Source organism: Teleopsis dalmanni, chromosome 1 (genome assembly GCF_002237135.1).
Source record: "Teleopsis dalmanni isolate 2A chromosome 1, ASM223713v2, whole genome shotgun sequence".
Classification (NCBI taxonomy): domain Eukaryota; kingdom Metazoa; phylum Arthropoda; class Insecta; order Diptera; family Diopsidae; genus Teleopsis; species Teleopsis dalmanni.
Window position 1 is genome coordinate 153,509,075 of NC_051846.1, and position 4,422 is coordinate 153,513,496.

Genomic DNA, 4,422 nt, shown 5'->3' on the forward strand with positions numbered 1-4,422 from the left:
CCCAATTTAACATATCCTTTCGTTACTAAGTAATACATTTGGGGCTAAGGAATTACATGATGATAATAAGAAAGTTACGAAAGTGGGATAAAAAGTTATTAAACAACTTTCAATTATAAAGAAGACAATTATAAAGGAATCAATTAACTTTTTTCTAAGATATTAATTTTCATATAATTTCCGTGAAAATTTAAAAATATTTATTGATAAATTTTAATTATCTGGTCAATTTTTGTGTGTGGTTCTTGTAAAATAACTTTTAATCTTGACAAAATAATAAATAAAAAGATCTGAACATTGCTTTTTGAGAGTTAAACTAAAGTTACCTTTGGCTCAGGAACATCAGCCATCATTCAATAATAAATCAAAAAATATTTTTAATGATCATAAGTTGAAATAGGAAGAGATAGCAGACCTCGTACAGATATTAAGGGAATGTAAAAATTATTAAACGTCAGCCAAGTCATATCATACGAAAATAACCAAAAATTTATTATCTATATAATTTTGAGTGATTCAGTAGTTACCTTTATCGTGTTGATTAATTTATTTTGTTTAAAAGTTTTGAAAGGGTTTTGATATCAGTCTCTGATAGTTTTTCACCGTTTTAAAAAAGTATCAGAGTTCCAGAAGTTATTCCACCAATTGTCATAACACACTTATTTTCTAACATTCTGGGGTGTTTTTCCCCCCAACCTCTACCATCACCAGATTAATTGAGTCCAACTTTAATTCATTTCTTAACTTAGAAGACTATAAATGTAGAACTCGTTATGTGTTAGAGCCCTTTTTTTGCCAGAACAACATTATAATATTTATGCAAATTTATGCAAACATGCAAACAGATTCGTTTAAACTAATTTTTTTTATTTATTTTAAGAAATTATTACTAATAAATCAAAAATATATTTAATAAATAGTATATTCTGTATATTTATTTTGTTGAGGCTAGTTAAGTCAGTGCACTTGAGCACTTTTACTCTCTATTAATGGATTCTTCATAATCCCACTCAATGCTTTGACTGGATTATTGTTTATCACTTCATTAGACTAAGCAATAATTGACCCCAAATCTGCATACCTTCCGAGGGGGCTGTAATAATTCGATAACGCGGTGTTGGTAAGCCTGTCAGTTTTTGTAAATAGTTTCAGGGCTCTATGCTTTATGTAAATTTAGATCGAATCAATGTTGAGGTCCCTGCTAACGAAATGTTTGTCTAGTCAATAAAAAAAAATTTTATTTCATAATTGTAATAGAAAAGTTACTTGCCAATGAACTGGTATTTTAGATTCAACTGTACATTTTTAGTACAAGTTACTGGATATGTGTATATTTCTTAAGCATTACTAATTTTTGCTTTTAGTAATTTAGATAATGTGTGTCTCATCAGTATTTTTTAATTGACTTTTAGAGACAAATTGCATACTCGTACAATAACAAATTCACTTATAGACTGTCAAACATAAATTCACAGACAATACTAAAATGTGACGAGGAATGAAATCAATAAATAACAAGAAAAAGTTATAAATCTGTTAAAAGCCAGCACGATTTATAGCTGTTGCTCTCCTATTAAACATAAAAGGATGTTAATGGACAATCGGCGAGATACTTTCAACACCAACCAAATACCAATGCACGCCTTTATCGAAGTTTTTAATCAATTTTTATTGCACATTCACGCGCTAACATTAACCTTGTATACATCCTTATATATCTATATGTTTATATATCTACATATAAATATATGTATGTGATGTTAAAAAATTGATGATGATGCATTTTTAACGATTTCAGCAGATTTTTATGTGATTTAATACCATAAAACAGTAAACGGAGGATTGTCAATAATGAATTTCAGTTCAATCATCAGTAATTCTTTGTATGTGAATTTTAATTATTTTTTCGTAAACATAAATAACAATAAGTGCATTCATATTAAACTTAAATCTTAATTTTAATGTGAAATTGATTATGTTAGTAAATCAATATTTAAAGAGTTTACACTACCTACAATGCAAAGTAATCCTAACAAGTAACCGCCCTAATTGCCAATTACAAATAAATATACTCATAAAGAACCCCTACAGTGTACCATTAAACCTTCTTGGAATTGTTGACGGAACCTGTAATAAATTTATTATTTGCATGTGAAATTTATTACGCATCCTTAAAGCAACAATTTATAACAACAACAAAAACAGAACCGCACCAGTTGCCTATTAGCGTACAATGGACCTCAGTGTAAACGTTGAGGAAAAATCTGAAGAAACCGCTTATTTGCGGTTAGGAACGAATGAACAATTCAACAAACAAGGCGCGTGCCATCAAAGAAACTTAAAGTCTGATTTAAATAACCTTATAAAAAAATTGAAGAAATTCTTTCAATGAAAGAGATATGAGATCATTTCTCCGAAATCTCGAACTAAATTTTGAGATTATAACACAAATAAAAATAGTTAGCTCTAGCAGTTAACAGCAGTTACTAGAAGTAATTGGGCTGTAATCCATTTTGAACTAAACTGTGACAATACATGTCTTCCGAAGACACTGAATCATACTAATTTCAATTTCTTAGGTTTTTAATCTAGTTTACTGAATTTTCAATTGATTAACAAAGGCCGACTCATAAATGATTTCCCAATTCTTAGGCTTTATTTCACATAACATATCTCTTTCTCTTTTCTATTTATTGATTTTAACTTATTGTCGTTATAAAGCTTTATTATTTCACTTACTCTTTGGTTATAATAGCCAAAAGTATTATTTGCTGAGAGCAACAATTCTTTAGTGCATATTTCTTCCTTCATAAAACTACTACATAACTATATAGCAAGACCGATATTTATAAAAAGTAATGGAGAGAGTGCTGGAAGCAAACTTGGAAAAATTGACACTATCGGGAAATTGAATAATATTTTTTGATACAAGATCGCACATATTATTCGCTGAAATGAAAATCATATACGTAACTAAAACCGTGATAATCACATAACACAAAGAAATAAAAAATAATATCACCGTCTTACTTCAAAAAAGTTCAAAAAGAAAGTTCCTTGGAGTTTCTTATATTAATGCATTACATTCGTTATGGATATTACCACAAATCTATATAATCTATCTATAAGTGTGTAGATATAAGTAGGTACTCATCCTATGAATCTTACCACAAATTTTGACAACTATTGCTATAGTTATTTTTGCAAAACCTAGAAAAAATCTTTCTTCAGTGCTTTAGACACTATGTCGAGATTTAACAAAAACAAAGTTAGGAGACACATATTTTTGAAGAACCAGTAATTAATTGAAGATAATATATATGATGACTGATAAGCCTTAAAACTTTTCCTCTGTTGACTCAAATGTACTTTCGGTTTAGGCCTTCATCGAAGTCTCTATACTAAAATATTACAATGACTTTTAATTTGCTCATATTACAAAAATTCTTGCTCGTTTAGAGGAATTAGTTATTCATATTGTCGAACTCAAATATTAGATGCTTCCACCCTCAGAAGAGTTATGATTTACAGATTTTCATAATTTCAAACGCAAACAGTTTTGATACCATCACAACACCAGCACAACATATTTCATTGTCTATGTTACCCAACTCAGATATTAGATTCTTGCAGTCTTGGATAGGAATTTGTGTCTCCATAATATCAGGACAACAAATTTCATTTAAGTTTTGTGTAAACAAAGACAATTTTTAGCACTCATGAGGGTCATATGAATTCAAGTGTATCAATAGTGTCAGAATTGAGTGGAGTGATACAATAACATGCCTGAACCTGACTTATGACGAAAAGGTGATTTGGAAAAACTACATATATGTATTAAAAATCTCAATCTTCAAAACCAACATATTAAATCAAAAAAATGAATTGGTCAACTATAAGTGAGTCCTAAGGCAATTCCTGCTGTATGGTTGTGTTGTTTGTAGTAAGAAAACAAATTCTTGAGAGATTTGGTAAATTACGAAAATTTCAACCTAAGAAAATAGTTAAAATTCCCTGGTAGTTCAGAAATTCTGTTATTCAAAAAGATCTCTTTATTGAACTCACCTTCAAGTATATAAAAGTTAAAGTGTGTAACCTGTTTAGCTAAGTAGGTGCACATCCCAGCAATTTTTTAACTTCATTTAGAAGATCTCAAGTGACGAAAGGAGTGGTTGCGAATATCTGTTCTTACCACAAAAAAACCTAATATAGGGTTTTTACTTTTTCTTACTTAAAGGATATTAAAACGGTTGCCAGTGAAAGAGAAATAAATTCTAGAAAAAGCAATAGATGTGATATTTGTTATTTACTCCATTAAATCACAATTCACCACATTTTCGGGTGTGTTTTATTTTCAATTTGCTATATCATGAGTTCTATGGCTGAAAAGCTGAAAAAATTTGTTTGAAGCTAAATTTACAA